Source organism: Rhipicephalus sanguineus, chromosome 1 (assembly GCF_013339695.2).
Source record: "Rhipicephalus sanguineus isolate Rsan-2018 chromosome 1, BIME_Rsan_1.4, whole genome shotgun sequence".
NCBI classification, from domain to species: domain Eukaryota; kingdom Metazoa; phylum Arthropoda; class Arachnida; order Ixodida; family Ixodidae; genus Rhipicephalus; species Rhipicephalus sanguineus.
The window spans coordinates 49,491,334-49,516,076 of NC_051176.1; the positions used below are offsets into that span (position 1 = coordinate 49,491,334).

The 24,743-nt window shown below is 48.8% G+C and overlaps 1 long non-coding RNA gene across 1 annotated transcript in view; it reads left to right on the plus strand.

The window, feature by feature from the left end:
- The window catches only part of LOC119391044 (uncharacterized), a 137,166-nt gene that overhangs the window by 77,864 nt on the left and 34,559 nt on the right, over nucleotides 1-24,743 (plus strand). Inside the window, exon 7 of the long non-coding RNA XR_007415560.1 lies at nucleotides 23,493-23,572. This is a non-coding gene — a long non-coding RNA (uncharacterized LOC119391044). The remainder of the gene's footprint in view (nucleotides 1-23,492; nucleotides 23,573-24,743) is intronic.

The window sequence follows — 24,743 nt, forward strand, 5'->3', positions numbered from 1 at the left end:
AAGACGATGAACTCAATACTTCGTCGGCACGGCGTCATAAACCAGAGCCGCCTTTCGTGATGTGCTCACAAGAACGTGCCCTTTGTACACTGCTTCCCACGTCTTCGTTATGTACCTCGGCTCGAAGTGCTTCTCGCACATGTATTCAGTCGACTGCAGCACGCGGTCCTTGCGCGGAATCGCATGGCGCCAAACATTCAGGCGTTCCGCATCTCGGGGTGAGGAAAAATCGACTTTTCAGTGCAGGTCTTGTACACAGAGTTGCACCGCCGCACAAAACACTTTTTGCCCATTTCACGGCTTTCTCACTCGAATAGCATGACCTGCCATCGCACAAAAAGAATTAAACGAGGAAGCAATGTGGCGACAACTGCTTCGTCACCGTGGCTTTGTCCGAAGAGAGGCCGGTGCGCGCCGCTGTGAGCCTCTTGACTTCTCCTGCCATCTCGCGGCGTGGCGGCGCGGAGGAACCGAAGTTCGACGCAGCGAGCGCATGGCGCCGGTGCTGCGTCGTTCCACCTGTACTTCTAACACCGTGGCCTGGACAATCAGGGCGATAATGGCACTACTACTGAAGTATTATACATCCAGCCAGTAATGACAGAGGAAGTAAGGAACGCATTGTAGGGAATGCAAATAGTGAAAAAACCTGGTGAGAATGATGTAACAGCTGATCTCTTGAAAACGGTGGACAAATTGTTTTAGGAAAACTGGCCACCCTGTACAGGAGATGTCTCAATTGAAAGCCAAAAATGCTGCATAGGCACCTCCTCGCTGGTTGCTTTGCAAGAAACAGAACCCACAATGAGTGGGATATTTCGGAATTTTTCCCCTTTCATTTGTTTCTTGCGCTGCCTGTTGTCGTGCTTGGTTATTATTCGTCGCCGCCTAAAGCACAAGTGCACGTCTCATCCATCTTCTCTTGACATCGCTTGTTGATTGTGCACAGTCCACTAATCAGATACTCGTACAATCCCCCGATGTATTCGTGCAGACCCCTGCATTCGATACATCGTTCTCACAATAATTATTAGCTTGTAATATCATTATTGTGCTTTTCACATCCTCGACCGCTGTTCGTGCCAGTATTGAATAACTCGTTATCATCATCTTCAAATGGACACGCGCTGGCTTGACTGTGTGCGTTCGAGCATCTTCAGTCAGCGCCTGCGCGCATTCTGCATTAGATTGTACAGAGTGACGAGATGTGGAGCGCTGCTCATAGCAACCAAACGCTTTTCAGCTATCCATTTTGAGAGAGAAAAGGTGTGTTCCTCTTGCTACCTTCGTCTAGTGCGATAAATGAGGTGACAGCATTCCTTTAGAGCGTGTGCAGGCATTCATATATATATAGTGCACGCCTAAGTGAATATAGGTTCCGCACACGCTTCCGACGCACAATAGTGCGGAGCTAGACCAGGATTTCGACTCGCATACTTAGAAATGGTCGCATTAAACAGCTGTGGCATTGGCCAGGAGTGTAATTACAAAGGAGAACAGCACAGAAATAATTTATAACAATACCGGCACTACATCCAATACGTCAGTTTCGCTAGTACGATATTTAACAAAGAACTAAAAACAGCAGACATAGTTTACAACACTCGCACGACAAGTAATATAAGTTTCAATGATGTAACATTCAACACGACAAATGGTGTTCAAGGGCTTCATGAAAATTGTCTGCTTCGCAAACGAACAATGGGGGGGGGCTCTTTCGAGCTTTCATGAGTTTAGTTGGTGAATCGAATCTTTTGTATTATCTATATTGTACGGATCTCAGAAAACGGATGTATACTCCAATTTAGGTCTAATAATAGCATTATACACTGGACGTTTAACATGCGCAGTTGCCTTTGCAAGCTTCCCCTTTTAAAAAAAAGCGCAGTTTCCGAAAAGCTTAAGTGCAAATGGGCGAAATGTGTGCCCGCCACGTCATATCACCAGAAAGAGTGATCCCTAAACATAGGCGTGCGCAGGGTTCCCCACCAGGCGGGGGGGGGGGGCAAAGGTTCATCAGAGCGCCCCCCCCACCCTACTAAATCAATGTATAGGGCAGATTTTGCGCCCCCTCCTCTTGGGTTATTAGCGCCCCCCCTCTGCGCACGCCTATGTCCCTAAATACTTATCCCTGATTGTATGGGGAGCCATTGATATTGTAGGTAAACACACAAGGATTAGTTTTCCGTGTTATATTTATGAGCACTCTTTTAATCAGCGTTTAATTCCATGTCCCATGCTACGCACCAGCATTGAATGTTGCGTAGAGTTTGCTATAATAGATATGGTCTTCAGAGCAGGTTATGTTTTTAAACACAACACAATCATCCGCAAGAAGTTTAAAAGACACTGAATCAGGGATTGCTTGTACTAAATCATTTACATATATAAGGAATAACAGTGGCCCCAACACATTTCCTTGTCGCACACGAGAACTAACATTGAGCATTCGAGATGCACTCGTTTTAATTTCAACGAACTGCTCCCTCACTCGAGAAATATTCTTCGACCCTGTCCCAGGGTAGGATACCCTTCTCCCCGTTCACTAATCTGGACTACCGGCCATCAGGGCCTGGCAGACAGAGGCAGCGCACGCTGCCGCCCGCGCACTCATTCCACGGGCCCCCTGCCTCGCCCACCGATGACCCATCTGATTCAGAAGAAAGCCCTCCTCTCCTTACTTTTAAATATGTAACATCTGTAGCGAAGCGTTCCTACTCAGTAATGGGTCGTCCTCTCGAGCGCCTTCCAGTGGGTCGTTCTCTTCTCTGAGAGCACGCCCCTCGTGCAGAGTCGGCCCCGCTTTGACTGTCGCTGCCGTACGCCGTCGCTGAGTGCCCGTTAATAAACGTCTTGACAATTTGGTGGAGAGTGCTGTGCCCTTTAAACAACTACGGTCCGCATTCGATGCCCTTGGAGCGTCGATCCCGTACCGTGCCTGCTACCATGACTCAAGACGCCGCCCAGCAAACGCCTCCTCTTGCACCGACGCCATGTCCGGGTGTCCCACGCATCCGCGACCCTCCTATCTTCACCGGCGCGGATGGCACCGACGTCGAGGACTGGCTCGCGATCTACGAGCGTGTGGCGTCCCCAATAAATGGGACGAGCCAGGCAAACTGAGCAACCTCGTTTTCTACCTCGCGGGTGTGGCAAGTCTATGGTACAACAACCACGCATCCGATTTCGCTACGTGGTCCGCTTTCAAGACCGCCATCATCGACGTGTTCGGCCGCCCTGCCGTTCGCAAGCTGCAAGCCGAACAGCGTTTACGTGAACGAGCCCTACAGTCCCGCGAGTCTTTCACGAGCTACATTGAAGACGTGCTCGACTTGTGCAAGAAAGCATGACGAAAGCATGAAAGCAAGAACGTCATGACGACAATGCTTTCACCATGCTACTCGCCAAAAACCCTCGCACTGTGGCAGAGGTCATCACGCTGTTCCAAAGCTACGAGGAGCTGCGCCGGCAGCGGCTGATGACGCGTCGACCTCCATCACGCGACGCCGATCTCGCTGGCTTGTCGGCCGTGTCGGACCACTCCGTCTTACTCGCCGAAATCAAGTCATTCGTGCGGGAGGAAATTGCCCGCCAGTTCTCCTTACTGGCCTTCTCTCACCAGCAGGATGTTGTACAGTCGTCGACCACACTGCTGCCTCCCCTACGCCGGGCTATTGAGCAGCAAATCGCGGAGGTTATGCCGGAATACCACCAGCCCCCTCCGGCGTCTGCGCCGCTCAGTTACGCACAAGATGCAGCCAGGACACCCCCAGCGCTCCCTGTGGTGCCCCCGCTAACATACGCTGGAGCCGTCAGACGCTGGAGCCGTCACCAGGCCTCAGGCCTTCGAAGCGAGTGTGCCGGCAGCATACGCCGACATCATCCATACGCCCTGACTCCAGCCCACCATGCAGTCGTTATATCAGCAGCCGCCCCGTCCCTCGCGTCCTGCCACGTGGATGGGACCTAGCCCGGCAAACCGATGGCGCACATCCGACAACCGCCGATCTGCTTTGCGTGCGGTTGCGCCGGTCACGTCGCCCGCTATTGCAACCGCGTGCAGCCGCCTCGAATCGGTTGAGCCGTCACCAACCAGTCAAGCCGCCCGTATTATGACCCGCTGCCGCCTATGTCACCGACGTCACGCCCAGGTCCATATACCCGTCGTTCGCCGTCCCCACGACGCCGCGCACTGTCACCGATGCGGCCTCGTGCGGTCGCACGAGACCAGGAAAACTAGTCGTCGCAGTCCAAGAGGCAAGGGCTGCAACGCTATCGAACAGCCAAAGCCCTCAGCAAAGCCCATCAAACGTAGTAGACGTGTTTGTAGATGGTGTGCGCACATCGGCCCTTGTAGACACTGGAGCTGCCGTTTCCGTTATGGACGCTAAATTTAGCCGACTACTACGAAAAGTGACGACGCCACTTTCCGGGCTCTCCCTCCGTACAGCCAGCGCTCTCAGTATTCACCCGACAGCGGTGTGCACAGCCCGTGTCATGATTCAGAACGCTCTGTACGCCATCGAATTCATCATAATTTCCTCATGCTCTCACGACGTCATCCTGGGATGGGATTTCCTCGCCCGTAACGCCGCCGTAATTCGTTGCGCACCAGCCGAAATAGAACTCTCACCATTCTCAGATTTGACGCCGGCGGACAGTCCACCGGCTGCGACCAAGGTGCTCGTCAAAGACGACACCACACTTCCTGCAAACTCGTCAACGGCTGTGTCAGTCTGCTGTACCGGTCTTGCTGACGCCGTTGCACTCCTCTCTCCATCTGACCGCGTCTTCACTAGAAAAGGCTTGTTGGTGCCATTTGCGACCGTGCAAGTCATTCAGGGCGACACCGATATTTTTGTTGTGCATCTTCGAGGGCTGAAGCCCTCGAAGATGCACAAGTTATGACGCACCGGGTGACACGCACTGCGCCAGCTCCCATTCGCTCAGTGCTGTTTCCACATCTGATTTGTCACCCGCTGATTTATTTGGTGCCTCGATTGCTGAACACCTTACGCCGGTCGAGCGTTCCCAGCTTCTATGCCTGTTCGAAGAATTTCGTTCTTCGTTCGATGTAGCGCAAACTTCTCTCGGCCGCACGTCTGCTGTCACGCATCGCATCGAAACTGGCGCCCAACCACCACTGCGGCAACGTCCATATCGCGTGTCGCCAACAGAGCGTCGTGTAATTACCGAGCAAGTCGAAGACATGCTTCCCGCGATGTTATTCGACCCTCAAACAGCCCGTGGGCGTCTCCTGTCGTTCTCGTTGCGAAGAAGGACGGCTCTGTACGGTTCTGTGTGGACTACCGACGACTCAATAAGATCACCCGTAAGGACATTATCCCCTACCTCGAATAGACGATGCCATTGACAGCCTGCAAGGAGCAGAGTTCTTTTCATCGCTCGATTTGCGCTCAGGGTACTGCCAAGTCCCCATGGCTGATGACGCTCGACTGAAGACAGTGTTTGTCACACCCGACGGCTTGTACGAATTCAACGTCATGCCGTTTGGGCCGTGCAATGCGCCCGCGACCTTTGAGCGCATGATGGATACCGTTCTGCGCAACTTGAAGTGGCACACGTGCCTATGCTACCTCGACGACGTCGTCGTTTTCGCCCCGGACTTCTCAACACACCTTCAACGCCTGCGGCAGGTTTTGACGCGCTTGAGCGACGCCGGGCTACAACTGAATCTCAAGAAGTCCCGATTTGCAGCACGGCAGCTGACGATACTAGGATACGTGGACGTGGTCTCCAAGGACGGCATCCTTCCAGATCCAGCCAAGCTTCGGGCCGTGACAGAGTTCCCCAAACCTACGTCCGTCAAAGAACTGCGCAGTTTCGTAAGACTCTGCTCCTACTTTCGGCGCTTCATACGAAACTTCGCAATCATTATATCACCGCTGACGAATCTCCTTGGAAGTAACGGGCCCCTCAATTCGTGGGCGTCAGAGTGCGACGACGGCTTTCGCAAAGCTCCGTCGTTTGTTGACGTCTCCTCCCATTTTACGCCACTACGACCCTACGGCCCCTACAGAGGTACACACGGACGCCAGCGGTGTTGGCCTCGGTGCTGTCCTTGCGCAGCGCAAACCTCGGTTCCCGGAATATGTCGTCGCATATGCAAGTCGCACGCTTACTAAAGCAGAGACCAACTACACCGTCACGGAGAAAGAATGCCTGGCAATCATTTGGGCCCTTACAAAGTTCCGACCTTATTTGTATTGTCGCCCATTTGATGTCGTCACCGACCATCATGCACTGTGCTGGTTGTAGTCATTGAAGGATCCCTCAGGCCGTCTTGCCCGTTGGGCACTTCGCCTGCAAGACTACGACATCCGCGTGCTGTACCGCAACGGACGTCAGCATGCTGACGCCGACGCCCTGTCGCGCTCTCCCTTGCCTGACGACAATGCCACAACTCAGCATCTCACTTTGTCGTTTCTTCCATCGATATTCACACCATCGCTACCGAGCAGCGCAAGGATCAATGGATTGCCTCACTAATAGACTTCCTGACTTATCCATCGCCCACACCATCGACTCGCTTGTTGCGTCGTCAAGCCCACCATTTCGCCGTTCGCGACGACCTGCTCCACCGACGCAATTACAACGGTGACGGCCGCCAGTGGCTACTAGTAATACCCCGCAGTCTGCGTTATAACATATTCGAGTCGTTCCACTCTGATCCGCAGTGTGCACAGTCTGGGGTATCGAAAACCTACCACCGCATTCGCCAACGTTACTTTTTCGCCACCGCATTCGCCAACGTTACCGCTATGTGGAGAAGTTCGTTCGCTCCTGCATCGATTATCAGCGCCGCAAAACTTCAACGCACCTGTCGCCAGTAGGCCTGCAACCTCTACCTTGCCCTGACCGACCGTTTGGGCGCGTTGGCATCGATTTATATGGGCCACCTCCCCTGACGTCCGCTGGTAACCGCTGGGCCATCGTCGCTGTAGACCATCTCACGCGATACGCTGAAACTGCTGCCCTCCCTGCGGCTACAGCGAGCGATGTGGCCTCCTTCCTGCTCCACCGATTCATGCTGCGTCACTGTCCACCCCAGGAGCTGCTCAGTGATCGAGGCCGTATCTTCTTGTCGGAAGTGGTCGAAGCCATTCTCAAAGAGTCCACCGTTGTTCACCGCAAAACTACTGCTTACCACCCGCAGACGAATGGCCTCACCGAACGCTTCAACCGCACGCTAGGCGACATGCTCTCGATGTACGTCGCCGCCGACCACACGAATTGGGATGTGATTCTGCCCTTCGTCACGTACGCCTACAATACCGCTCCTCAGAGCACTACTGGTTTCTCACCGTTTTTCTTATTGTATGGCAGGCACCCGTCGCACACCAATGACACAATCCTTCCCTACAAGCCGGATCGATCTGAATGTGCGCCTATTTCTGCCACAGCCAGACTTGCTGAGGAGTGTCGCGGGCTCTCCAAAACCTTTACTACGCGTAGCCAAGAGCGGCAGAAAAGCATTCGCGGTGCCACCACCAGTTCTGCGTCCACGTTCCTTCCTGGAGCGCTCGTATGGCTCTCGGTTCCTACCACTGCACCTGGCCTCTCTTCCAAACTACTGCCCAAATACGAAGGCCCCTACCGTGTCGTCGAACGCACATCCCCGGTGAACTACCTGATCGAACCCATCGACCCATCTTCGGACATGCGCCGTCGAGAGGGCGACATTGTCAACGTGGCGCGCCTGAAGCCCTACCATGACCCGCTCATAGTGACAAGTTGCTAGGTCGCCAGGCGGCTTCCCTTTTCGTAGCCGGGGTAATTGTAGCGAAGCGTTCCTCCTCAGTAATGGGTCGTCCTCTCGAGCGCCTTCCAGTGGGTCGTTCTCTTCTATGAGAGCACGCCCCTCGTGCAGAGAGTCGGCCCCGCTTTGAATGTCGCTGCCGTGCGCCGTCGCTGAGTGCCCGTTAATAAACGTCTTGACACAACCCATTATTGGGACTCCCACCACCGCTTTCCTGCGCCCTGCAAGAGTTCAAGAAGGCGGACGAGAGAATTCTCCGGCTATTCACTAATACGCTACTGTGCCCGGCAGTGCTCAAACATGATTTCTGCCAGTATTGTGAGATGGCTGACACCTACCACATGCGACGGGCATGCCAGCTCAATCCATATTTAACCCCCCCCCCCAACCCCAACCTAACCCGAGAAGACTGAAAGGCGGCCCTGCCCGGCTGCTCCTCTCTCTCTCTTAGCAATGCCTTGCTCTGCTCTGCTATGCTTTCCCACTCTCTTCGCTTTGCCCTCACCCGCTTCGCCAATTTCGCGGACGCTCGGCACGGCTGGAACTCGAACTTCAACAGCTTGATTGAACCACTATGGTAGACTAAACACTTTTAAGGTGTAGATGCTCCCCGAGAACGGTGCCACTTCGCTGATTGTGTCGAAGAATTGTCTTTCGACAACAGCGTCCCGCACCAATTTTCCTTGCAGGTAATTCTAAGACACTGTGTGGGTGGGACAGCCAGTGTTGCTTGGTGCCAGAATTTGTGACACACGAAGAATGAATTTTCAAATGTATATGGCGAAATCCTGTATGTCATAAAATAACATCAACTTTTATTGCATCATAAAATGGTCCGGTTTGGTAACTGATCATGCGTTGTGAATATTTTTTATTGGAGCTGATGAAAGGGGTTATTCAAACTCGAAGTATGATACGCACACCTTTCAGGATGCAGTGGCATATATATTGTAAATAACCGTATGCTATTATATAAAGATTAGTTATGTATTTCCAGGAACCGCTCGCTTTACAATAGCAACAATCCTGCCGCACCTTCTAGATTAGCTGGCATCGTCAATTATGCCCAGTCACCGTCGCTTCACTATGCTTAGCAACTACAAGAGCGGCATCGTACGAGTACGAGGTCATGTCTAACTTCATAAGATAAGGTAAACTAAAGAAGGGGAACAGTTCGAGGCGCCCGCTTTGTTAGGAACAACCTTATCAAGCCATAGAAAACATAAGTGGCCATCATTCGCGGATTTTAATTGAAATGTTGAAAGCCTGACGAGGAACACTCACATGCTTGCTTATGCGGCTTGGACGCAGTAGTGTAGCATCAGATTGAAAAGGCCCAGATAGATTTCCTATTCTATTAGTCCTGACAGTGAAATGCAAATGCAAACATGCAAACAAGTCAGAAATAATGAGCCGTGCTGAAAAGACATGTCCATTAATCGGAAAATCTATTGGGTGGACGTATGCATGACTTTAAAGAAAACTAGCAAAACAGATTTCGTGGGATCCACCATTTACGTTTCCCTGTGCTGCCCCCTGCCGTTTTGGTAGGCTCTTGTTAGGGGCCGGGAGAAGTGGTATCGCCAGAACGAAAGCCTCCCAGATCAAGAGGCGTTTCGCGACTTTACCGCTAGGGTAAGGGCGCGTACGCTGTGGCATCGTGAAAAAGGCGGAATGGTGTGCCAGTTGTCTTTGTCTAGACGGTCGTCAGTTGTTGGTAGCCAAGTACCCGCTAGTAAGGAAAAGCTCCAGAATGTTTAAGACTGTTTGCCCAGAGGTACATATTACTATAAAAGAATTAAATGTTGGGCTAGTTGGGTGAGACATATTAGACATAAGTGGCTGAGATATAATAGCACAAGGAATGAAACGACAAACACAACGAAAGCGCTTCTCTTGGTCTTCTTTCTTGTGTCCGTCGTTTTATTCCTTGCGCTAGTATGTCTCAGCCATCCACATAATACTGTTACGATTTTTTTTAAATTCGCAATGTGCTTGTGAACGAAAATATCTTCTGGTGAATATTGGAACTACACTTTTTAATCAAGTCACAAAACACGGGCTCTTTGCTGGTAAAAACATATCAATGGCATTGTAGCCCTAAGCAGGCATTCTACCACTACACGTTTTGCTCTGTCGTTTGGCTGCACTCTGGGGGGTATATATTTCAGTGTTGACCAAGCAGTGCCTTGGTGTTCACAAGCTTGACAACTGCTCTTTTCTGTAAAAAAACGCAGACTTGCTGTACGTGTGGCACGAGGTGACCGGCCTGCTGGCAGACTACCATCCTGAACACCCTGTGCCAGCAGGCCAGGTAGGTTTTTATTTACAACACTCTATTGCAAACGTCTTCACACTTTACACGTTTTCCCAACCTCTACTTTCCAAGCTTTCTGAAGTGACCAAGGGCGTAGCCAAGGGGGGAGTTGGGGGGGGCCTTCAAACCCCCCCGAAATATATACACGCACACATACAAACGCATGCACGAGTATATGTACATAAAGTATGGTTGAACCACCCCCCCCTCCCCCGAAAAAATTTCTGGCTACGCCCCTGGTAGTGACTAAGGGTTTATATTCCACTTGTCATTCTTAGTGACGCACGTGGCCGAAGCTGTCAGAGTTCTGCCGCACATCGTTCGCCGTATTGGCTGCGAACAGCTCTGGCTAACACTCCGAGGGTTACACTGACATACTTACCCGATAAACTGAATGGGAAAGCGACCGCCGCTGTAGTTCAATTGGTAGAGCATGGGACGCGTCATCCGAAGGCTGTAGGTTCGATCCCTAGTTGCGTCAAGTTGATTTCTCACTCGCTTTAATTCATTTCATTTTACTTCATAATTACTATACGACAGTTAAAACATACAATTATAGTCCCCTATACCCTCCTTAGCTTCATTGTGTTGGTTCCATTAGAAACGCGCCATCGATCAATCCCCCTCTTTAGAATCGATTTAGTGCGATACTGCTGTCTGTGTTCATATTATCCCACCTTGGAAGCTAAGCACGTAAGTAACCGCGCTGCTAAGCTCGAGGACGTGGGTTCGGTTCCCAGGCTTATTTGGGCACGTCTGGATGATGGTGAAATGCAAGGACACCCGCGTAATTGCATTTACAATTACTCGGGTGTTGGGTGAGTTCCGCAAACAAGTCCCAAATGGTCGACACCGTACATGTACGGTGCCGCGTCTGCATGTTTCGAAATTGCGCCAGTTTTCAAACTTTTTTTGTGCCCAGCAAGTGCTGCCACCCTGCCCGGATGCCCGAAGTGCAATTAACCTTTTGTTTATTTTTTAAGGCTATCGCTCACACATCTGCACGTGCGTGGCCGCGCGGCGGTAAATGTGGTTTCGTGTCGCAGGCTCTTTGCGTTTGTTGCGCTCACTAAGACTGATGTCTATCCAGTCTTTAATTTCTAAGGGTAACTGCGTGATACTAGTGAATGATTCTGCACTAAAACGGAAAGTACAGAATACAGGATCTGGCTGCAGAACTCATAGACGGTTGTCACCCAGGAAGCTGGCCTGAACATTCACGGAATGAATAATAACCTTACCAGTATCACTACACAGCGTGCAAGAGAAGTGGGAGGTACGGTCGTCAGACAAGACACTCGTGAGCTCTCTCAGAAGACGATATACGTCATTATGAGAAAGCAAAGCATGAAAGCATCTAGCCTGAGAGAATGGAACTGGTAGAGCTTTCAAAGCTAATCAACAGGCGTAAAGTGTCGTAGAGATTTCAAAGCTAATGAACACGCGTAAAGTGTCCGACATAAAAAGGCATAATACGGATAGAATGTATCGTGTTTTGAATTAATCATGGTCTAGCCAATGTCTCCAATAATTTCTGGGGTTTGACATCCCAAAACCACGGTATGATTATGAGGGACGCCGTAGTGGAGGGCTCCGGAAATTTCGACCCCCTGGGCTTCTTTAACATGCACCTAAAGCAAAGTACACGGGCCTAAAACATTTTCGCCTCCACCAAAAATGCAGCCGCCTCCGCCGGGATTCGATCCCGCGACCTCCGGGACAGCAGTCGAGCGCCGCAACCACTAGACCACCGCGGCGGGATAGCCAATGTCACCAGCATAGGTCGGCAGAAAAACTGGAGCTCACCCAGACTCACTCAAGAAATATTTTGCTCTTAAGTCTCTTTTGGACTCGTACTTACCAAAATTTTCCGCAGCCGGACTCACCTGGACCGAGACTCACTAAACATTTTCTCAGCGAGACTCACTCGGACTCAAACTCACCAAAATATTACTCACGTGGACTGACTCACTCATACTCACGGCTCGACCTGTGTCTGAGTCCGGGTGAGTCCGTGGGTGAGTCCGTCCGCTTTTCAACACCAATATCTCACACAATTCATCTACGAGGCGCCTTTTGATCTCGTACTTTCAAATACGTGTTATGATTGTTTGCAATCCACTAAGGACATTTTTATTGAAAGACACGACTGACACGAGATATATTTATCAAACACTTCCCGTGGAAGAGTGTGCGGAGGGAGGGGAGGGATCAAGGCGCTGCCTCATTGCCTGGCAGGACGCGCACGCTGCCGCCCGCGCGCTCATTCCCCGGACCACTGCCTCGCCCACCGGTGACCCTGCTGATCCACAAGAAAACTATCCTGAGATTTTATTAAAGATGTAATAACACATTATTGGCACTCCTACCACCGCCTTCCTGCGTCCTGCAATAGTTTTGAAGAAGGCGGACGAGAGAATTCTCCGAATATTCACTAATGCGCTACTGTACCCGGCAGTGCTCAAACATTTAGAATCTTCCGGCCTCTGCCAGTACTGTGAGGTGGCTGACACCTGCCACATGGTATGGGCATGCCGGCTGAATCCTCCCAACCCGAGAGGACTGGGAGGCGGCCCTGCTCGGCTGCTCCTCTCCCTCTCTTAGCAATGCCTTGCTCTGCTCTGCTATGCTTTCCCCCTCTCTTCGCTTTGCTCTCACCCGCTTCGCCAATTTCGCGGACGCTCCACACGGCTGGAACTCAAACTTCAACACCTTGAGCGAACCACTATGACAGACGAAAGACTTTCAAGGCGTTGGTGCTGTCCGAGAACGGTGCCAATTCGCTGATTCTTTCGAATAATTTTCCTCGTACAACAGCGTCCCCCACCAATTTTCCTTGTAGGTAATTCTAAGGCCCCCTGTGTGTGTGACAGCCAGTGTTGCTTGGTGCCAGAGGCAGAATGGATTTTCAAATGTATATGGCGAAATCCTGTATGTTATAAAATAACGTTAACTTTTATGGCATCATAAAATGGTCAGGTTTGGTAACTGATCGAGCGTTGTGAACATTTTATATTGGAGTTGACGAAAGGGGTTATTGAAACTGTTATTATGATACGCAGACCTTTCAGGATGCAGCGGCATATACATATAACTAACCGTATACTAATACGTAAAATTTAATTATGTATTTCCAGTAGCCACTCGCTTACAATAGCAACAATCTTGGTCATCTTCTAGATTAGCTGGCCTCGCCAATTATGAGCAATCACCGTTGCTTCTCTATGCTGCAAGAGCGGCACCCTACGAGTACGAGGTCATATCTAACTTCTTAAAGGGCCCCTCACCAGGCCACATAGCAAATTTTAGTCAGACGCTGGAAGTTGTTGTGTGCCGAATGAAGAGCAGTATGCCGCAAGAATTTTTCAAATCGGTTCACTACGAGCTGAGAAAAACAATAATTTGTAGCGGCGCGAAACCACGATGCGAGGAGGCGGGTTTCGAACCCTTGCCACTCGCCCCGTGTAGCCTTCGCAAGCCAAATCCCTTCCCTGCCCTCTTCACTTGACACATACGCATGAACACGTCATGCGCATGCATGGTCACGTGCGCATGACGTGCCCGAGCCAGCCGGATCACGCGAGCGGCGTTGCACGGCCGCTACCTTTTTTTTTTTATGTAGCGGCCGTGGGCGTTTTGTCGGCGTTCTCTGTGGTGTACTGCCTGTCTCTGCGGGACGGGCATGAAAGTTGAGACATTTGTACGGGCACGAGAGTGGCGGTATCATGAGCCAGTGCCGCATTAACGTTTCCTTGGACGCCGTAGAATAAACGAGCATAATGAGTGCTCAAACGCGCTAGAACATTACTTTCGTTTCCAGGGCTGGCGTCTGCTCGATGCGCTAACCGCGGGGACACGAACGCATGGGAAAGGGAGGCACATTAGCCCCGCATGTCGCTGCAATTCACGAAAAAAAATGAAAAAGACGCACGCATTCCCTTTGTGTGTCTCGTTATTTCTCTCAAGTTTTATTAATCTATTCAAGCAACAAATTACACAAACTACACATGTCGTGTCAAATAATTATCGCAGCATCACGTGCTACTGTTGGCGACGTCAGAGCACAGTCGTCTACGTAGAGGAGCGACGTCACAGCACTACCATCTACGTAGGGCCATTTTCTCATGTGCGTCATCCCCTCATTCTCTAAAGCGCGCGCCCGCGAGAGGAAGGGCAAGCAGCGTTCACCTTGAAATTTGACCCATTTCCGCGGCGCGTAGCGTCGCAAATTTTGGCAGACGTGATCGTGGACGCCCAGTGTATGCATTGCGCTCGTTAGCTCAAAATTGTCTAACCTGGTGAGGGGCCCTTTAAATTAGGTAAACTAAAGAAGGGTAATGGTTCGAGGGGCGCGCTTTGTTAGGTACAACCTTATAAAGCCATAGAAAACACAAGTGGCCATCATTCGCAGTTTTTAATTGAAATGTTGAAAGCCTGATGAGGAACATTCACATGCTTGCTTATGTGGCTTGGACGCAGTACGGTCTACCATCAGATTGAAAAAGCCCTGATAGATTTACTATTCTATTAGTCCTTAGTGCGAAATGCAAAGCGCAAACATGCCAGAGCTTGCCCGTATCGTGTCAAATCAGAAATAATAAGCCGTGCTGAAAAGACATGTCCATAAATGGGAAAACCTATTGGGTGGACGTATGCATGACTTTAAAGAAAACTAGCAAAACAAACTTCGTGGAATTCACCATTTACGTTTTCCTGTGCTGCCCTCCGCCATTTTGGTAGGGGCCGGTGCAACAGGTATCGCCAGAACGAAAGCCTCCGAGATCAAGAGGCGTTTCGCGACATTCCTCTAGGGGAAGGGCGAGTGCGCTGTGGCATCGCGAAAAAGGCGGATTGGTGTGCCAGACGGTTGTGGGTTGTTGGTAGCCAAGTACTCGCTAGTAAGGAAAGCTCGAGAATTTTTAAGGCTATTTGCCCAGAGGTACATATTACTATAAAAGAATTAAATGTTGGGCTAGTTGGCTGAGACATATTAGACATAACTGGCTGAGATATAATAGCACAAGGAATTAAACGACGAACACAATGAAAGCGCTTGTTTTCATCTTCTTTCTTGTGTCCGTCGTTTTATTCCTTGCGCTAGTATGCCTCAGCCAGCTACATACTACTGTTGCATTTTTTTAAAATTCGCAATGTGCTTCTGAACGAAAATATCTTCTGGTGACTATTGGAACCACACTTTTTACTCAACTCACAAAACACGGGCACTTTGCTGGTAAAAACAAATCAACGGCATTGTAGCCCTAAGCAGGCATTCTACCACTACACGTTTTGCTCTGTCGTTTGGATGCACTCTGGGGGGTATATATCTCAGTGCTGACCAACCAGTGCCTTCGCTTGACAACTGCTCTTTTCTGTAAAAAACGCAGACTTGCTGTACGTGTGGCACGAGGTGACCGGCCTGCTGGCAGGCTACCTATCCGTGAGCCATCCTGAACACCCTGTGCCAGCAGGCCAGGTAGGTTTTCATTTACAACACTCTATTGCAAACATCTTCACACTTCACCCAACCTCCACTTTCCAACCTTTTTGTACTGACCAAGGGTTTATATTCCACTTGCCATTCTTAGTGACGCACGTGGCCGAAGCTGTCAGAGTTGTGCCGCACATCGTTCGCCGTATTCGCTGCGAACAGCTCTGGCTAACACTCCGAGGATTACACTGACATACCTAATAGATAAAGTGAATGGGAAAGCGACCGCCGGTGTAGTTCAATTGGTAGAGCATGGGACGCGTCATCCGAAGCCTGTAGCGTCGATCCCCGGCAGCGGCAAGCTGATTTCTCACTCACTATAATTCATTTCCTTTTACTTCATAGTTACTATACGACAGGTAAAACATACAATTATAGTGCTGTATACCCTCCTTAGCTTCATTCTGTTGGTTCCATTAGAAACGAGCCCTCGATCAATCGCCCGCTTTAGAATCGATTTAGTGCGATACTAATGTCCGTGTTCAAATTCTCCCACCTTGGTAGCTAAGCACGTAAGTCACCACGCTGCTAAGCTCGAGGACGTGGGTTCGGTTCCCAGCCTTATTCGGCCACGTCTGGATGATGGTGAAATGCAAGGACACCCGTGTAATTGCATTTACAATTACTCGGGTGTTGCGTGAGTTCCGCAAACAAGTCCCCAAATGGTCCATACCGTACATGTACGTTGCCGCGTCTGCATGTTTGGAAATTGCGCCAGTTTTCAAACTTTTTTTTGTGCCCAGCAAGTGCTGCCACCCTGGGCCGATGCCCGAAGTGCCATTAACCTTAAGTTTCCTTCCAAGATTTTTTTAGGCTATCGCTCACACATCTGCACGTGCGTGGGCGCGCGGCGGTAAGTGTGGTTTCGTCTCGCAGGCTTTTGCGTTTCTTGCGCTCACTAAGACTGATGTCTATCCGGCCTTTCATTTCTAAGGCTAACTGCGTGATACTATTGAATGATCCTGCGCTTAAACGGAAAGTACAGAATACAGGATCTGGCTACAGAACCCATAGACGGTTGTAACCCAGGAAGCTGGCCTGAACACTCACGGAATGAAGGATAACCTTACCAGTATGACTACACAGCGTGCAACAGAAGTGGGAGGCACGGTCGTCAGACAAGACACTGGTGAGCTCTCCCACGACACGATAGACTTCATTATGAAAAAGCAAAGCATCAAATCATCTAGCCTGACAGAATAGAACTCGTAGAGCCTTCAAAGCTAATCAACAGGCGTAAAGTGTCCGACATAAAAGGCATAATACGGACAGAATTGAACATGCTCTGAAGAGCGGACGAAGCCGAAAAGCGGTGAAGAGAAAATGGGCACTGGCAGAAAACCAGATATGTACACTGAGATAGAACGAAGGCAATGTCACGCCCAATAGGGATAAGATAGTTAAGGTAGCTGAAGAGTTCTACAGACGTCTGTACATTAGCCTGGACAGCCACGACGATAATGGCAGTAGTACTGAAGTATTATACATCAAGCCAGTAATGACAAAGGGAGTAAGCAAAGCATTGGAGGGAATGCAAATAGTGAAAAAAGCTGATGAGGATGATGTAACAGCTGATCTCTTGAAAACGGTAGACAAGTTGTTTTAGGAGTCACCAGAAAAATTTCAGAGTATCGCATCTGTTTTCCGCGCGCCGCCGCCGACGCGATTGGCTTACTCGCATCACGTGAGCTCTCGCCTCCATATCCCTTCCAAGCGCTTTGGGTGCAGTTGCGTTGAATGCAGAGCGCGTCCGGACATTTAGAAGTACCACGGTCCCTAGAAGTACTTCGTCGCTTTTTTAAACGCGTCATGCAGATGCCAGAGAGTAGCTCACCAGTAAACGAACGTTGCTGGAGCTACTCCGGGAATTTCGTATATTTTTGCATTTCGTGTGGGAAACATTACGTCAAAGACCGTCGTTGTACGTGGCTGCATAGTTGGCCGCGAAATGAATTCGCCCCCCTCGAAGAACACTCCTTTCTGTAATGAACTACACAAACTTTGCTGGAAAAGCTCTCATGCAACAGGATACTTCACCTTTTCTGTTCGCTATGTTCAGCATACTACGTACCTTTCTATCTGCTCGGCTGTTTATATCTCGATCTGTTGAACAGATTGTGCATGCATTTCGTGTTATAAGCGTCTCGCGCACGACAGCGAAATCGAAACTTATTAAAATAACTGTTTACTGTATACCTTGAACGCAATTGTCGCATGATCATTTGCCACTGCGCAAAACTGAAGCGTGGAACTCTGTTGATAAAGTTGGTTCAAGGCAATGTTATTAGGCGTACTTTATTTTTTTTTAAATGTTGGTAATGCTGCATTGCGCCGGGCGTACCCTTGCAATACTGTTTAGTGGGTGAGAAATGGTCACAGCAAAAAAAAAGAATAATAAAATCGGCTTATCCTCCCACGCATTGAGGGAATCGATTTCATGCGAGCCCCAGATCTATATACATACTGTATTGCAGTAGCATGCGCGTTAAAAGGTTTCGGGATGTGCTATTTCTGATCAAAATAACATAAAGCACTGCGTCGAGGAAGTTTCAACAAGAGTGCATTACCAAAAAAAAGGTTGAAATTAAAAGCACTGCAGAAGCCGAACCCCAGCTGCTTACGCGCTGGCAACGCAAAAGAAAAGAAAAAAAAACTTTGTCGGAACACAGCAAAATATTTGCAAATGCACTGCAACGTTGGAATATTAAGGAGACAATAAATAGGAAATCAAACAACTGAGTAGTGACGTCAATCATTTTCGATGGCCTATTTCTACCTATCTGTTAAGAAATGACAGTGTATTGGCAAATAAGATGCACCTTACCTACCGCACGCCGATTCGCCCGTGCGTTCGTCTGCTGGCGTTCCGAACCGAGACATATACTTCACGCACAACTTCCACTTACCGTACACACACCACTTCTATTACAGATAACACCCAGCTGAACAGCAAGCATGGTGCGCAAGTAAGGTATGCGTCAGCGATCAGTCGAAGGACGCAATGCTGAATGTTCGATAATGTTCTGGAATGTGTTACGAAATGAACCTGAACACCGACTGCAAAGCTAGCGCAGTCAACATTCACCAATTGTCGAAGTAAATGGCTTCTCGCACAGTCATTACGCTAATGCAACTATACAGCTCCGGACCTTGCGAACACACCCGGCCGTGAAACCAAAAGAGACCGATGAAGCCACGATGAGAGTTCGCGAGCACATGGCAACATTCGCCGCACGTTTCATTAGCTACACCGCTTACCGCGCAGTCGATTCATGGCTCTCGATGACTCGAAATCACTTCTGATATCCTTTTGAAGAAACACACACACACACATATTGAAGTTACGCCGACCGTAACACGGCATCGAGGCGAAAAGATCAGTCACTTCTCAACACACGCTAGCAACGCGCTGCACGGTCCGGAAGGGAAATGGCCGCCGCCGCCCAATGTTGCCCGCGTGCAGCCTACCTTTGCGGTACTCTCAAATTTTCCAGTGACTCTACGCCCAACGAGAGGCGCGGCCCTCTAGCTGTCACCTATCTAACTAGCGCACGCGCCTAGGGTGGTATGCGCCGCCTTGAGCGGTGGCGCTCCATCTAGTGATCATTCTTGAAATCACCGGAGAGCGCAGCTGCGCCTATGGCGGGACCAATGAGAACTAGTGTACAGGCCACCGACAACGGACAAGGCGCGAGCGTAAGAAGCTTGGCGAGCAAGCACGTCAGGCAGTCAAAGCTGTCCGGAGCCCGTCACTGCTCGGCGTCCCTCATAGCCTTTGGCTTATTTGGTGGGACAAATCTCATGAATCAGCCTTCCCCGTCGCGCATGCGCTGTGCTTAGAAGCGTAGCTAACATTGCAGCGGTTCCAATATATCAACACGGGGCCTGAACAGTGCGATAAAACCGGCAGCAGTTTTAGGGGGTCCTACATAGTCGCTGTGAAAAACATGTACAATTTGCGTGTCTGTATTGTACGTGTAACATGCAGAAGCAGCTCTTAAGTGCTTATGAGTTTTGCGTATAAACAGAAAATACGTAACATTTTGTTTGTAACGTTAACTGATATGGCATATCGACGTTTACTCAGCCATGTAGCGCGCCTTAATAAAGCTATTATAAAATCTTCTCGCAGCGTTTACGCGAAACTTAGAACCATGGGGTTATTACGAGACAATTTTAGTGCTAGAAAGTAGATACTTGAAAGAACGCTGGAGTGCAGGTACTGGGAAAAGTAACTTTTCCTCTCCGCCGTTAAATCCTCTTTTCCTCTCCGCCGGAATCCTCTCCGCCGTTAAGCGAAAAGTAACTTTTCGCTTAACGGCGGAGAGGATTTCCTGGGCGACAGCTACGGAGAAAAAACCGGCTTGAATAACCACCGAAAGGGCAAAAATTAAATAAGGAGGGAAGCATTTTAAGATAATTCAAGGGCAAACGCTTTACTGTATGAAGCGAGGTCGGGTTGCCTTAGAACGCGTACTTATAACGCGAGATTTTGTAAAGAACAATGCACATGCTGCGGAGAAAATAAGGAAACGTCGGAGCCTCTTCTTATTGAATGTGGAGATATCCACCCAGGTGTACGTTTGGGCACGAGCCTACATGAAGCCTTGGGATTTAGGGACTACAGTGGAAAGCTGAACACACCCGCGATTGAAATAAGAGACTGTTAGAGTATTGGTGGCAGAAAATTAGAGAGAAAGGACAAAAAATAAATATTGGAAAAAAATAAGGACAGTCTGCCGTAAAGGGCAGAGAACTGGGCTGATAATTTCCGTTTTTTTTTTCCTGTCGTAAGATCGACTTTATCGAAGTAGAGGCATTAGGCCACAAAAAAAAAGAAAAAGGAAAGTTTTTTTCGAGCCTGGTGGCACACTTGTCACCGCCCTGTTATGAAGGATACGCTCATAGAATCCATGCATCCATCCACGTGCCTTAGAACGCGTAGTTATAAAGCGCGATTCTGTATACGCTGTGAGGAAGCTAAGGAAACGACGGAGCATGTTCTGATTGAATGTGGAGATATCGACCCAGGTGTACGTTTGAGCACGAGCCTACATGAAGCCTTGGGTTTTAGGGACAACAGTGGAAAGCTGAACACACCCGCGATTGAAATAAGTAAGAGACGGTTTATGTTCCTAACACGGTCACGTCACAAGATACTAATTTTGGTGTATATCAAGCTAGCGAAACGGCCGCCAGCGCCCCATGAGCGTCGCACAAAAGTCATGCTGTACATAACATGCGTGTCGTGATTTTCATGTTAACTCGTGTTATTTATGTTCGCTACACAGTCACGTCGCGCAATACCAATTGCGGGGTAGATCAAGCTAGCGAAGCCGCCGCCAGCGCCCCATGAGCGTGGCACGTAAGTCATGCTGTGCATGAAATGCGAGTCATGATTGTCATGTTAACTCGTGTTTTTATGTTCGTCACCCCATGAGCGTGTCACGTAAGTCATGCTGTACATGACATGCGTGTCATGATTTTCATGTTAACTCGTGTTATTTGGTTTGTTACACAGTCACGTCACGCAATAACAATTTCGGGGTAGGTCAAGCTTGCGAAACCGCCGCCAGCGCCCCATGAGCGTGGCACGTAAGTCATGCTCTACATGACATGCGTGTCATGATTTTCATGTTAACTCGAGTTTTTTGTTCGTCACACAGTCACGTCGCGCAGTACCAATTTTGGTGTATATAAATCCAGCGAAACCGCCGCCAGCGCCCCATGAGCGTGGTACGTAAGTCATGCTGTACATGACATGCGTGTCATGATTTTCATGTTAACTCGTGTTTTATGTTCGTCACACAGTCACGTCGCGCAATACCAATTTCGTGGCAGATCAAGCTAGCGAAACGGCCGCCAGCGCTCCATGAGCGTGGCACGGAAGTCATGCTGTACATGACATGCGTGTCATGATTTTCATGTTAACTCGAGTTTTTTGTTCGTCACACAGTCACGTCGCGCGGTACCAATTTCGGGGTAGATCAAGCTAGCGAAACTCCCGCCAGCGCTCCATGAGCGTGGCACGTAAGTCATGCTGTACATGACATGCGTGTCATGATTTTCATGTTAGCTCGTGTTATTTATGTTCATTACACAGTCACGTCACAAGATACCAATTTTGGTGTATATCAAGCTAGCGAAACTGCCACCAGCGCCCCATGAGCGTGCCACGTAAGTCATGCTGTACATGACATGCGTGTCATGATTTTCATGTTATCTCGTGTTATTTATGTTCGTTACACGTTCACGTCGCAAGATACCAATTTTGGTGTATATAAAGCTAGCGAAACGGCCGCCAGAGCACCATGAGCGTGGCACGTAAGTCATGCTGTGCATGACATGCGTGTCATGATTTTCATGTTAACTCGTGTTAAATATGTTCGTCACACAGTCACGTCGCAAGATACCAATTTTGGTGCATATCAAACTAGCGAAACGGCCGCCAGCGCACCATGAGCGTAGCATGTAAATCATGCTGTACATGACATGCGTGTCATGATTTTCATGTTATGACTTGTTATGACATGTTATGACGAGGACAGAGAAAAGAAATGCCAGGCACCCGTGCTTCACGTTCCTTTTTTTGTCCTTGTGATGTGAGTGTTGTTCTTGCCTTCTGATGATCAACAAACTAGCTCACGTGTTACTCACTTCGTCCTTGTCTGTCACACTCTTGTTCTCAGGCAGGGTTAACTGTGCCCCCAACTTGCTGTGTGGCCGCCATGCCACCGCCACAACCTTCAAATTTCTCAAACCGGATGAATTTTTTAAACACAAGAAAAGCCTACTAATATCAATAGTACAGTGAAGTTCTTGACCATGACCTCTTGGTATTTTTCTTAGAAGGCTACCATGCGTGGTCTGAACTGGGAGAACAAGTTGAGAACCACGCCGCCTGCAGTGGTACAAAAACCTGACAGACAGAACACTGAGAGACAGAAAGACAGTGGATTAGAGATCAGAGGGGCGGCAGCTTTCCTAGTTATCGTTAAGAGGAAAAATGAACCTGGACAGGTTCAGGGGGCGGAAAAGGGTTACGTAGAGCGACAAAAATAAGAAATTTGCAGGCATAAAATGGAATCGGCTTGCACAGGTGAGGCTGCGTCCGAAATCATTGGGAGAGGTCCTCGTCGTCGTGCAGTGGACGATGCAGACAGTAGAGGGCAGTGTCCACTTCGTTTAGTATGGGACAACTGAGAAATTGTTGAGGCACCTTATGCAACTCTCGCCATGTCAGTGCCACGTCTTTTTTTCACTTGTTTTAGTGTGGCGAGGAATAGGAAAAAAAAAACTATTAGGACTAAAGAAGAGGATCAAAGAGTGCTTTTGCCCCGTTGGCCTTTTCTTCCCATTTTAGCACTGTGGGAAGCTTAAGCAAGCTGGCAATGTATTTTCAATCTTCAGCACTGTTTCGCCCCTGTCACTGATTTAGAAGTACATTCTCATGCTAATGTCATCATGGTGCAGCACAAGTTGTAAAATCTTGCTAAAGGCTCTTGGGATCTTTTAGATGTGGCTTAGTTATCAGATATTAATAAAAGCTTAGCAGACAGCAGTGCAAAGGTTGCGGTGACTGGTTTCAGAGCTTGAAGAGTGCTTATTAGGCCTTTTCTCAATGTGAAAGGGGTATCTCGTTTTGCCCAAAGGCATCTCTAAACTTAACCTGTCTCTTCAAAGGTCTGTAGATTTCAGTGAGGGCGAGGTAGCCTTGATAACTGTGCTCGTGGTGTTCTGGATGGGGCCAACCTTGCTCTTGTAAACTGCTACCACCATTTTCCTGGTGGCCTTGTGTGTGAACTGTTGTGCCTATGATTGCATGTTCAGCTCAAGCTACTCGAAGAGGCTCGTCGTCAAGAGCTAGCTGCCCTGCTGGACCAGCTGGCATTGTTCTTTTGCAGACGTACTCGACATCCCGCCAGAGGAGCAAGACCGCATCCGCAGCTCCACCACCGGCCTCACACCGTCAGCTCTGGCTGCAGTAAGTAGCACACTTAGTTTCTTTATGTGTTACCTCACGGGTTCCCGAAGTAGTATTGTGTGAGGGGAGGAAAGTGACAAATGAAACAGAAAAGAAATTATGCAACAGTAGTGGTTAACAATAAGAGTTGCTAATTCGCAATAATGGAATCAGAGGCTGTTTTCAGTAGTAGGTACTACACCGAAGATGTACGGTGCAGCTTCCGGTGAGTGTCCAAATAAGAAACAACACGATGTCCCGGTCACCATTCCTCATTTCGATGAAGTTTACTCAACGCGTAGGTTTTAGACAAAGAACGATGTCTTAAGTTTCGCAAAAAGTTTGTCTGAAAAAGAAATATACAACTTTCGTCTGCAAAAAAACTTCCCGCCAATTTCGCGATTCGTGAACTTCGTGCACAGCTGGCGCAAAAAAAAACAAAAAAACTGGGCACTTCTCAGCTACAATAATTATTCCCATTAATAAAGAAGTGAAATTAAATCTTGTGACTTTTTCTTTTTCTCTCGAAGGAATTCTCAGTGAAAAATGGGGAGTCTGATTTGTACAGAAGTGGAAGAACATGTATTTTTTTTGGGGGGGGGGCATTAATCGGAAGCCTGTTAGCAGCAAACCAATCAGCAAGTTTGGCTAGTTCAGTATTTATTTGGTCTTCTAGCTCTGAAAGATTTTTACCAGTTATAATTAGGGCGGTGTTGTCAGCATACATAAGCATCTCTTCAGTTGTTAGCCCTAGTGGGCACTCACTTCTGTATAGTAGGTAAAGAACCTAATAAGACCTTGCGGCACACCTGTTTGTATGGACTAGAGAGGTCAAGTAATATTATTAATTACCATCTGTTGTTGATCGTGAAGGTAACTTTTAAACAACTTAATTTTAAACCCACTTGGAATTCGGTTCATGGTTTTTAATACTCCCCAAAAGGGCTCCCTTGTATACCGCAAGTGCCCATTGACCATCATTTCATTCCTGCAGGTGACTGTGTAAGTTTTCTTGTCATAAAATTAGACCCTTATTTGAAGTTTACAATTCGTATTGCTTACGTTAAACAGAAAACTGCCTTCGGTGTAGGAGCCCTCATTGAATCTCGTGCATTTTTTTCACTCGATGCCTTATTGTCTTTGTACTTTGCCTTCATATATTTGCATTACTTCATGAGGAAATACGTATAAC